This window comes from Nannospalax galili, unplaced genomic scaffold, assembly GCF_000622305.1.
Source record: "Nannospalax galili isolate Female #2095 unplaced genomic scaffold, S.galili_v1.0 scaffold806, whole genome shotgun sequence".
NCBI lineage: Eukaryota > Metazoa > Chordata > Mammalia > Rodentia > Spalacidae > Nannospalax > Nannospalax galili.
The window spans coordinates 2,187,180-2,198,096 of NW_008355419.1; the positions used below are offsets into that span (position 1 = coordinate 2,187,180).

Sequence of the window (10,917 nt, forward strand, 5' to 3'; positions counted from 1 at the left end):
TGTTTAGGACTCGGCCTGTGTTTCAACTGAGTAGTTTGATTTCTTATTGTGGGATGGGTTGATTTTGCATGACATCTGGTTATTGATCTTTGGTTATTATTTTAATTTTGTCTGTGTGTATGTGTCTGTGTGTGTATATACACACGTAAGTACAGTTGCCCATGGAGGCCAGAAGCATGCACGAGATCCCCTGGAGCTAGAGTTACAGGCAATTGTAAGCTACCCAAGGTGGGTGTTAACGACCAAACTCCAGTCCTCTGCAAGAACAGTAGACACTTTCAGCCACTGAGCCATCTCTCCAGCTCCCCACACCCACACCCACCACCACCACCCTGCCATGTCCATTTTGTATATTGAGACTTTCAGAAAGCAGGGGACAGTCACAGGAAGGGATGCTACCCAGCAACAGAAGAACAGGGCAGCAAAATCTCCCACGGCACAAGGAGGTTGTGGGGGGCAATGCCATCAGCTGGCCTTCCAGAAAGGGCAGCACTGTGGGTGTTCACTGTGGGCAGACAGGAGGGGACAGGATGGACTGCAACGGGGGGTCACAAAGGAACATCCAGGATGATAGGCATGTTCTCTGCCAAGACTGTGGCTTTCTAACTGTGTACCTGTTAGAAAATGGCACACTTTCAATAGATGACTGCATGCGAATCAGGCCTTGACTAACCTGATATGATGTGCCACTCACCCTGCAATATGACCCCTGCTATGTCCCAGGGTCAGAATTCCTGGAGGCCCTGGCATGACTGGAAAGCTTCCTGTCAAGCCACAGTTTGCCAGCCTCCCTTAGCAAGCCAGCCAGGAGCCCTGCACCCTCCAAAGTCCAAGCTGGCCAGCAACAAGCTCAACAGTCCCTTGACACTGAAAGGCAGAGGGGCCAGGTGTGGTGGTGCGCACCTTTAATCCCAGCACTTGGGAGGCAGAGGCAGGAGGATCTCTGTGAGTTTGAGGCCAGCCTGGTCTACATAGTGAATTCCAGGGCAGCTGGGACTTCAGGGAGACCCTGTAAGGACAGAGGGGGAAATAGAAGCAACTTTCTTTTTTTTTTTTTTTTTATCAACACTGTTGAATGTATTTGTTTTTATTAAATTTTGTTGTTATTTCATACAGAATATCTCAAACAATCTGAATCATCTTTATAGCCCTGTCCCCACCAGCGCCCTCCCACAGGCCCCCCACTGGAACCCATATACTCTGTCCTGGGTGTTGAGGCCCAGTGAGTCAAGTTACTGTCCCTAGACATTACCCAGTGTAAGTCCATCCACTTGTGGTCTAGTCAGATCCCTCTCATCTACCTATCCAGACACCTATCATTTTCTTTTTTTTAATAGAGCATAGGGTGGGGGTTTGTTTACAGAGGAGTGGGCGCCCCACATTTACAGCTGCAGGGGAAAGTCCACACTTAGATCCCGACAGCCACAGAAAATGGGGAGAGAGGGGCCTCCTGGAGTTCTCCGCTTATATATCCTTAGCCCCTCCCCACATGCAGCTAAGGTCATTCCTCCATGGCCTGTGCTCCAGCTCCTGCCTTGAGTTCCTACCTTGGGCTCCCCTCAGTGATGAACTGTGACCCAGGAGGCGCAAGCCAAATAAACCCTTTTCTCTCCAAGTTGGTACTGGTCAGAGTGTTTTGTCACAGCAATTGAAAGCAAACTAGAACACAAGACTAAACACATTTAAAAATAACCCCTTCAGGGCTGGAAAGATGGCTCAGCAGTTAAGAACACTGGCTAGTCTTTCAGAAGACCCGGGTTCGAATCCCAGCACCCACATGGCAGCTAACAACTGTCCGTAACTCCAGTTCCAGGGGATCCGACAGCCTCTTCTGTCCTCCATGGGCATTGCACGACACAGGTGCACTTACCTACATGCAGGCAATGCACATATACACATAAAATAAAATAAAAATAATAAAATATTTTTTAAAAAATAACCCCTACAAAACTGCAGACTAATATTCTTCACGGACATAGAAGCAAGTCTTTTATAAACTTGAGGTCAAGTTTATAGGTCAAATCTAGTCATGCACATATTAGATAATAATCAAGTTGGGCTATATTTTTGGAATATAAGGTTAGTTGATTTTGAAAATCTATCATTTATCACCAGCAACTCCAGGGCCAGGGGTTGTTTCTTCAGAAATGTGTTTGTTTGCTTTAAGCCTTCTATTTCTTGGACTGGTGAGAAAGCTCAGTGGGTAAAGGTGTCTGCCACCAAGCCTGACACCTGAGTTCCATCCCCAGGACCCACACGATGGAACGAAAAACCAATTCCCACAAGTTGTCCTCCGACCTCCAACACACGCATCCCGGCACAGACGCACCCATAAACAGTAAATAAATGTAATTTTAAAAATTAAGAATTCTTGTTCTCCAATAGATAGGATGCTATTTAGGTATTCTTTCTTGGGCCAGTTTTGAGATTAGTGTCTTTCAAGAAACTTGGCCATTTTGCATAAGTTGGTGTCTCCCCTGACCAAGGTCCCTATCATCTTAATGTCTGTGAGATGGACAGTGACAGAGCTCCCTCCTCCTGGAACCCGCCATTTGAGTCTTCTTTCCTTCATGAGCACTCTAGGACTGTCAGATTTTTCTCTTATAGATTCACTTCCTAGTACATCAACCTCCACTGATTTATTATTTAATTCCCTCTATTTTGCCTTCAGTTTAGGTCCAACATCCTAAATGTAATGACTGAATTCTTCAAAAGATGCTGATCATCCAAACTGGAGTAAAAGCAGACAGAAAAGCCAGCCAGCTAGAATGTTTTCTATTAACGTTTTTATTAATTCTTCAAGCACTACATACAATGAATTTTGATCATATTCGGCCCCCATTCTCCCCCAGCTCCTCCCAGGTCCACCTAATTATTTAATATTTAAAGATGGAGGCATAGACCATGGATTTCAAACGTTGTCTTTTTCCCTTTTTTTGTTTTTGTTTTTGTTCTTTGGAGACAGAGTCTCACCATGTAACCCAGTTGGCCTGGAATTCAATACGTAGACCAGGCTGGCCTCGAACTCCCACAGATCCACTTACTTCTGTCTCCTGAGTGCTGGGATTAAAGGCGTGTGGCACCATGTGTGGCAAAGGTAGCCCAGGCTGACTTTGAACTTGTGATCCTCTTGTGTCCACCTCTTCAGCTTATCCTCCTGGCCTACGCCACCACAACCAGCTTCTTTTTCTAATATAAACATTTGAAGATATGCATTTCCTTTGAGAAACCAAGTGTGGTGTCCCACACCTATAATTAACTTCTGCGATTGGGGAGCTGAGGCAGAAGGATCATGATTTCAGAGCCATTATGGGCTACATAGCAAGTTCAAGGCCAGCCCAGGCTGTAACAACACTGTTTCAAAAATGGCTCTTTTCTCTCTGCGGCGATTGCATCCCCACATGTTGACGTTTTGCTTTTTTTCATCGTAACTCAGTTCCAGATGTGTTCCGTCTCCCGTTGATGTCTTCTTTCAGATAACACAACTAGCACCAGTTGATTCTCGGATCTTTGAGAATCGTGTAGATATGGTTTGATTCGTTGTGTTGTGGTCACAGCACATACTCTAAATGACTCAGTACTTTTGAATACATCACTGCTTGTTTGATGGCTGAGCGGTCTGTCTCAATGGATGTCCTGTGTGCCCTTGAAGTGAGTTCTGCCAAGCGCGGGGCACAGTGCTCTGTGTCAATCAGGTCACGTTGCCTAATAGCGCTGTTCCAGCCTCACGGTCTTGTGGACTTTCCTACCAACTTGTTCTGTTCCTTCTTGAGAAGGTGGTAGATGGAGGTCCTGTGTTCTAGCTTGTTTCTCCATTGTTATGACAAAATACTCTGACCAGTACCAACTTGGGGAGGAAAGGGTTTATGTATCTTACATCTCCTGGGTCACAGTTCATCAGGGAGCCCAAGGCAGGAACTCGGGGCAGGAACCTGGAGGCAGGAGCTGGAGCACAGGCCCTGGAGGAACGCTGCTTACTGGCTTGGCCCAGGCATGGCCACAGGCCAGTTCAATGGAGGCAACTGCCGAACTGAGGCTCCCTCAGCCCAGGTGTGTCGACACTAAAGCATCCAGCACACCCTGTTTGCTCTGACCTGCATTTGCAACCCTATGACTTTTAGTGCAAATGTGAAGGATCACTGTTCATCAGCTGGGTGCTCCACAGTGTCTCTGTGTCCCCAAGGCAGAATCCTTGCCCTGATCTACTTTGTCTGATGTTAGCGCTCCCCTTTCCACTTTCTTAGGGTTCGTTCACATGAGTATCTTCTGCCTTGACTTATAACCTGTGTTTTTACTTTTTAATCATATCTAATTAGCGGCAGTATCTAGTTAGTCTTGTTTTTAATCCATCTGCCAGTCTCTGTCTTTTTACCTGGTGTGTTTGATCTGCTCACATTAATATGACCAAGCAGCTACCATCTCCATTCTATTTCTTCTGGTCATGTCTGTTTTTCTTTTTTCCTGTCTTTTTTTTTATCACAATTATTTTTAAGACTGTTATTTAAATTTACTTATTCATTTTTTTATTTGTGGGTGTGTGTTTGCCTGCCTATACGTAAGGGAACCATGTTCATGCAGTGCCCTCTGAGTTCAGAAGAAGGCATCAGATCTCCTGGATCTGGAGTTACAGACTGCTGTTAGCTGCCATGTGGGTGCTGGGAACCAAACCTGGGTCCTCTGCAAGAGCAGCCAGTGCTCTTAACTACTGTGGTGATTTGAATGAAAATGTCTCCCACAGATTCTGGGTATTTGGACATTTTGTCCCCAGTTGGTAGCACTGTTTTGGGAGGTCTTAGAAAGTATGGTCATGTTAGAGAAAGCACGTCACTGTGGGTGGGCTCTGAGAGTTCTTAAGCCTTGCCAGATCTCTAGTCCCTCTGCTTCCTGTGCTGCTTCAAGATGTGATCGCCACCTTTGGCCGCCTTTGCTGCCATTACGGGTTCTAACCCCTAGAACTCAAATACTCTTTCTTCTATAAGTTACCTTGGTCACGGTGTTTTATCACAACAGAAAAGTAGCTAACACATCCGCTGAGCCATCTCTCCAGCTTCTGGATTATAATTCTTTAATATTCTTTCTTTTCTTTAAAAGCATTATTTATTTTGCCAGGCATGGTGGCGCACACCTTTTATCCCAGCACTCGGGAGGCAGAGGCAGGTGGATCTCTGTGAGTTCAAGGCCAACCTGGTCTACATAGTGAGTTCCAGGTCAGTTGGGGCTACAGCGAGACCCTGTCTCAAAAAAAACGAAAAATATATATTTATTTTTACTTTTTTTATTTCTGTGTGTGTTTGTGTATGTGCCAGATGCATACAGATGCCTATAGAAGCCAGAAGAGGGATCTGGAGTTACGGGCAGGTGTGAGCCACCCAGTGTGGGTGCTAAGGGCCTAACTCAGGTCCTCTGCAAGAGCAGCGAGTGCTTTTCACTGAGTCATTTCTCCAGCACCCACCACTCTTCAGTATTCCATTTGCCACTTGTCTTAATTTTTAGAGTCTGTTCTAGTACGTGTTTCAGTATTTTTAATTTTATTATTATCTATCTTTGTGATAGGCCAATGTGTACAAAATATATGAACTTTACAACTGTGTCTCTCTTCTCTGCCTTTTGAACTTTTTTCCCATTTTTATTTAGACCCTCCCCTCCCCCTCCCTACTCCCCCATAACCCGCCCCCCACCAGATGTCAAGTATTCTGTCATATATGTTAAGCCCTTTCTGGTCAAGCATTTTTATCTAGATGTCCCTCAGTGCAAATTCATTCGTTGGAGTCTGGACAGCCTGTCTAAAGCCACTCCCTTAAAGAAGATCTTCTGTCCCTCACCCCACGGTAATCGTTGCCAGTAGCTCCTTGGCTAGGTTGGGACCTGCTGCCCTTTCCCCAGTTCTGTGCTTTTGATCTTTTATTGTAATTTACTTTGATGTGTTTCATAAATTCCAGAGTCTAGCATCATTGTTTTGTTTTAAATGACATTCTTCAAAGAAAAATTTTAAACACAGACAAAATGACCCTTAATATTTCACACATATTTGCAAGCGCTAGTGGGACTCCACTTGTGCAGAACGGAAATTACATAAGGCGTCATTTTCTTTTACTCTGAAAAACCATTTCTCTGACGTTTCCTGTAGAGTAAATGTGCTGGTAAAGACATCCCCAGCTTTGGGCTTAAAATATTTCCATTTTTGAGGCATATTTTCACTGGAGACAGACATCTTGACTGACAGCTCTGTTTCCTTTTGGATGTGGAGGTGCTGATCCTACATGCTGCATGGAGTTTCTAATCTTGTCTCTATCCCTGAAGACCTTCTCTCTGCCCCTGGCTTTCAGCCATCTACCTAGCAGGCTTTGCTTTGAACACCGGCTCCTCTGAGTTTCTTTGATCTGCGAATCTGTGACTTTTTACCATTGTGATAGTTAAAATTATCAACTTGACAGAATCTAGAATCACCACGGACACAAGCCTCTAGGTGTGTCCGTAAGGGAGTTTCTAGATTCAGTTAACCAATATGGGAAAACCCACCCTGAATATGGGTGGTACCATCCCATGGGCTGTGGTCCTGGACCGAACAGAAAGGCGAAAACCCTTCATCTCTCTCTGTTTCCTGACTGTGGATGTGATGCGACCAGCTGCCTCACACTACCACCATCACGACTTCCCACCATGATGGACTGTACCCTCAAACCATGAGGCAAAACAAACCCTTCCTTCTTGTGATGCTTGATCTTGATTGTTAACTAGATATAATTTAGAATCACCATGAAAACCAACCTAGGGGAGTGTCTGAGAAGGATTTTCCTGATTCGTTTAGTAGAGATAGGGAAACCCACCCACCTAAATGTGGGCGGCTCCATCCCATAAACTGGGACTGAATCAGAAAGAGAATGCAAGCTGAGTACCAGTACTCCTCACTCTCTGCCTCCTGACTGTGGGCGTGACGCAACAGCCGTGCTGCCAGGGCCCCCCACCATGCCAGACTGAACCCCCAAACTGTGGCCAAACAAGTTCTCCCTTCCTTATGCTGCTTTTATTCAGTATTTTGTCACAGCAATCAAAAAGGAATTAATACAACTATAGTTTGAAAATTTGTTTTAATATTTTATTATTTTTATGTGTACGAGTGTATTGCCTGCATGTATGTGAGTGCACCCGTGTCGTGCAGTGCCGTGGAGGTCAGAAGAGGGCTTCAGATTCCCCTGGAACTGGAGTTAAGGACAGTTTGTAGCTGCCATGTGGGTGCTGGGAATCGAACCCGGGTCCTCTGCAAGAGCAGTCAGTGCTCTTAACCGCTGAGCCATCTCTCCAGACCCTAATTTGAAATTTTTAACGCTTTTTCAAAATGTTTTCTCCTTTCACTTCTTCCTGGGCACATATTGTCTGACGGTTCAACCCTGTCTCTATTAACTACACTTTAGATTGCAGTCATTCCTTAAGTCCCTAGACAGAGCCGGGGTGTGGTTCAGTAGAACCCTGGCCTACGTCCTGGGCGCACGTGCTTGTGCACACAAAGACACGTATAAGCAAACATTCATAGTTGCGTATTTGTCAGTTGCCTATTTATCGCAGTTTGCGTGTCCGTGTTCCTTACGTAGTCATGTCAGCTGTGCATCCCCACTGGTTGCCTCAAATGCCTCACTCACCGTCCCATCACCAGGGCTGTTTCTGATCTGTTCCTGTTGTCTGGTTTTCCCTGTGCTTTCAGTCCTGTCTTCCTGCTTCTTCTGCAGTACGGCTGTTGCACTGGGCACTGGGGTTGTAAGCCTCCCACTGCTGAAATTCTGCACCAGGCAGGCCTTCCTTTCAAGAATATTGAGGTGCCTTGATTGGCTGTGGGTTCACCTGGCCCTCAAAGGGCTGCTTTCCTGCCTTGTGAGGTGGCTCTAGAGGAGCCCTGCTCTGTACACAGAAGGGATCTTTTATGAAGCAGGAGTATTTGGGGGCTGTAGAGGCTGCTTCTTGGGATCATGGATAAGGAACATCTGGCTCTTGGGCAAAAAGTCCAGCCAGGCCAGAGTCCAGAGTCCAAGAAGGGCCTGGGCTACCCACATGGACTTCAGCTCTGTGCTAACCCAGTCCCTGCCCAATCCCCTGCCCTATGATTCTACTATGGAGGTACAGAGGGGGCCAAGATCCCCCTGGGGTCTTTCTCCCTTTGCTGGTCCTTTGCAACTCCCAGAGCTGGCTCCATCTCACCATCATCCCAGCTGGACTCCTCTCCACCTTGTGTGTCATCAGCAAAGCCCATTTTACAGCTGGGATAACCAAGTCAAAGGGAGGGTGAGCCACTTGCTCAGAGCCACCTAAGTGAGTAGATCCCAACCCACACAGAGCCAGGGAGATGGGGCCCCAAGTCTCCCAGGATGAACACTCATGTTGATTGCGGGGACCGGGCACCAAGGAGTTGGCTTGGGGGCTGACCCTGGAGTGACCAGGTCAGATGAAGACTCGACAGCAAAGGAGCAGAGGCTGAGACACAAGATACTGTTGGAAAGCTGGGGCAAAAGGGAGGCCTCCCTGCCTGGCCTAGGCCTTCCATTTGGGTATCAAGACTTGGCCTTGACCTTCCTTACCCATTGGTCAAAGGTGTTCCAGGACGCCCTTCAGCCTCATGAAGGTTGGGCTTGGTAAGGCACAGTACCCACAATGGCCTCAGGAGGGCAGCAGCCACTCACCTTTCCAAACTCCCCAGACACACAGGAACTGGCCACCCAGGTAGCACCAAGGCCTCAGTCTACAGGTCCCTCTGGGCTCCTTCTCTCCCTTCAGTGTGACTGATGCCCACTGGCCCTGACCCTGTGGCCAGCCAGTGCCCTGCCCAGGTGACATCACATGGGGGAATGGGTGGGGGCACAACCAAACTACCTACCTTCAGGGCTGAGGTTGGAAGCTGGGGGCATGGGCCCTGGCTGGGCAGGAATGCCAGGTACCCCTCATGATGAAAATACCAAGCCAGAGCCTCCAGCATCACCTCACCCAGCAATATGGTGCCCAGCCTTGGCAGGATCTTGGGCTATGCTGCCCTGGTCACTGCATGGAGACGCTGTGTATAAGAGCCTATGGTGTGAGGTCACCACGGGTATTCAAGGGGATTCCTTGGCCACAGGCTTTTCCTGAAAAACAGAAGGTGGCGGCAGATCAGGAAGCAGCCCGTATCCTAGGACAAGTCATACCCATGGGTCACCAAGCACTCACCGTGTCCCTGCCGTACACACAGCCCTGGGTTCTGTGCACTAAGCCTGGGCAACTTAAGACCACAGCAAGAGGCAGCTGTGTTAACAGGGGCAGAGTCTCCACAAGAGAGGGGCTGAGCACTGTGCCCCTCTCCTCTTGTCCTAGAGGGTTCTGGGTTTGCTCTGATGACCACATTTTTCAGCGGTTAAGAGCACTGGCTCAGTTCCCAGGATCCACACTGTGGGTAACTCCAGTTCTGATGCCCTCTTCTGGGCACCATGGGCATTGCACAACATGGGTGCACTTACATGCAGGTAAAACATACACATGAAATAAATGTTTCAAGCTGCTGGGGGTGGTGGTGCATGCCTGTAACCCCAGCTCTCAGGAAACTGAGTCAGTCTCAGGCGGTGAGCTCAGCCTGAGCACCAAACACAGGCAGGATAGCAACGGCCCCTGGATCCTGCCGCAATCTCTCGCTTGCTCTCAAATTTCAGCTCCAGGTGATGGTGGGAACCCTTTCCTGGAATCCCAACAAACTCCTGCAGCTCTTCGATGGAGGTTGGGCACCCCCAGTCCCTGTCCCCATCCCACCCTACTTTGGGGTCTCTGCCCTCCCACCTCAGGCTGCCCCCTGGCCATGCTCCCTCCACCTCTGGGCATTTGCACCCACTGTGAAGGTCCCTGGACCACTCCTGTCCCTTTCCATCTACCCTGCTCACCATCGGGGATTCGGGTTTGGCCCACCTTAGGGCGCAGAGGAGAAAACCCCAGCCTCTCCCACATCAGGAAGCCATCATGGGGGGGGGTCGCTGCTGCAGCCTCTCCTGGACAACCCCAAGGACTTCGCACCTGTATTCCTGACCTCAAGAGAAAACAGGCCGGGACTGTGTGGCTGGCAGGCCTCAGATTGCTCGGTAAAACGGAGAGGGGGTGGAGGAGGAGCTGGGCCTCATCGTTAAAGTTGTTTGGGAACTCCTGGCCCGGGCAGCCTTCTTCAGAGCAGCCGAGATGGGGCAGTCAACAGGTTTCCGCAGGCCCGGGACTCCCGGAAGGCTTCCTGGAAGAGGCACCGTGGAGCCCGGCGAGAGGCGCGGGAAGGAGGCGGGGTCGGACCGAGGGAGAGTGGGCGGTACCAGAGGGCGGACCGGCCGGATTCCCTGCGCCGGCCTCCAGGCTGGTCACGTGCACGCAGTGGCCCAGGTGAGGCGGCCCCGGCACGGCAGGTGCCCAGGGCGCTCCGGGCCGCCCGAGCCCACGGCGCAGGAAGCGGGGAGCGCGGGACACACGGCCGCGCCTGGACCGACCTCCGCCGCACGAGCACCGCCCGGCCGCCCCTCCGCGCGCACAGGTGAGTCTGGGACGGGCGGGCCCGCAGCGGGGAGGCCACCGGAGCTCCGCCCGCACCCGGGACCCTCTGCGCCCTCCGCGCTCCCCGGCGGCCTCGCCGGACGTGGGCGACAGCTCTGCGCCCCGCCCCCTCCGCGGAACCGCAAGCCCGGGACCTGGAGTCCGGCCCTGCCTCGGGCGCTCTGCTGACCTGGGCCCCGGGGCCACGTCCAGTCCGAAGGGACACTTTGCTGGGGCTAAACGGGTGCAGGGACTCCTGGGAAAGCGTGGAAGTGACCCTTCTGGGAGCTAGAGAGGCCATCCGATCCGTTCAGACGGGCTCCAAGAGTGAGGAGCCCCAACTCCCTCATGCCCTTTCCCCCCCTGAGGGCCTTGGTGGCCAGCACACCCACCTCCCCA

At 49.9% G+C, this 10,917-nt stretch overlaps 1 protein-coding gene across 1 annotated transcript in view; it reads left to right on the forward strand.

Moving 5' to 3' along the window:
* The first annotated feature begins 10,383 nt into the window (after window positions 1–10,383).
* Arhgef16 (Rho guanine nucleotide exchange factor 16) overlaps window positions 10,384–10,917 on the forward strand; it is a 23,952-nt gene continuing 23,418 nt past the window's right edge. The window contains exon 1 of the mRNA XM_008852661.2: window positions 10,384–10,519. The gene's annotated coding sequence lies outside the window, so the exon portion shown is untranslated. The remainder of the gene's footprint in view (window positions 10,520–10,917) is intronic.